Source organism: Megalops cyprinoides, chromosome 3, assembly GCF_013368585.1.
Source record: "Megalops cyprinoides isolate fMegCyp1 chromosome 3, fMegCyp1.pri, whole genome shotgun sequence".
Classification (NCBI taxonomy): Eukaryota; Metazoa; Chordata; class Actinopteri; order Elopiformes; family Megalopidae; genus Megalops; species Megalops cyprinoides.
The window spans coordinates 42229059-42230374 of NC_050585.1; the positions used below are offsets into that span (position 1 = coordinate 42229059).

Sequence of the window (1316 nt, forward strand, 5' to 3'; positions counted from 1 at the left end):
ACTCTTGTGTGTCACCACACCTTGTTCTTTTGCTTTAGGGGGAGAACCAGACTTATTTGTATTTGCTGTCTTTCAGGCCAACTTTATTGCATGGGCCTTGTTCTTTTTTTGTCTTTTTTTGTTACTACATCTGATTTAGTGCATCTGCTGAATGACAGAACGTTCATGATCTATTGTTGCACCGATTTCAGTAACTCGTTTGGGCATTCATGTCTAAAAACTGATTATTGTCTGTGGTTATGTTTACAGAGGTAAACAGGAGAATACTGACATACAGAGTTGGAGTGATAAAAAAGACAAACAGCAAGACATTTCAGAGGTAATCAGATAGGCTAGATTCATTACATTAGATGCATTTAGCCGACGCTCTTATCCAGAGCGACTTCAAACCATAAATATATTGTTTCCGCCCGGTTTCGAACCGGGGACCTTTCGCGTGTGAGGCGAACGTGATAACCACTACACTACGGAAACAGCTACGTTAGCAATTGCTTCTGATTTTCGCAACAAAATTGAATCTCTTCAGTGATATTAAATTGGCAAGAATTCTACTACAGAATGTTTCACACAGCGCCTTCGTAGCTTTCATGTTCATGAAGTCTTCATACAATAAAACGCAAATAAAACTTTTGCCTCTGTGCACACAAAAGAACACTACTACAGACCAGTTTTAGTGACCGGATTTTCCTTAAAATGTGAGTGCCCTTTAATGTTTTCTGGACAAACAAGGTTTTGGCCCTATAGAGTGCAGCTCCTGAGTATAAATGGATATCAAGAAGAACCAGGGACTGAGTGAAATATTAAGCAAAATGTATTTTTTCTATTACGCCATATACACATGGCGTAATAGGAGTAGTGTCCGTTTCCTACGAATGAAGCCAGGGGTGGGCAAGTCTAATCACAGAACCACGGTCCCCATCTCTCTCTTCTGCAAAGTGCCAGTCAGGGAGCATGGTACCATCCTTTAAATTTTGGGAATGACTCGTCTTTACGTTTACCCCCGTGCAGCTGGAATAAACAAAATCAACAAAAGGGTCAATGACATAAAAATGTTACGGCTAGCTACACTGTGCTTGATGACATTCCTTTCCGATTCACTGTTATGACACTTTGCCCTTTAATGTCATATAAAATTGGTTAATCCGATACAAAACAGAAAAAGATACAAAAACAGCAAGAACAAGCCATGTTGCTACTTTGTTTGTAAAAAGTTACAAGTGAAGACACATTCCGGAAAATCATTTCCAGTAGTTGCACGTCCGAAACGCTCCGCTCACCTTTGCGCATGCTCAGAAAGGAGTGCCTGTAATGGCTGC

The 1316-nt window shown here is 40.3% G+C and overlaps 1 non-coding gene across 1 annotated transcript; it reads right to left on the minus strand.

Moving 5' to 3' along the window:
• Positions 1 to 401: 401 nt before the first annotated feature.
• trnav-cac lies at positions 402 to 474 on the minus strand. The gene has a single exon. It is a non-coding gene; the product is annotated as a tRNA-Val (tRNA).
• Positions 475 to 1316: the final 842 nt, after the last annotated feature.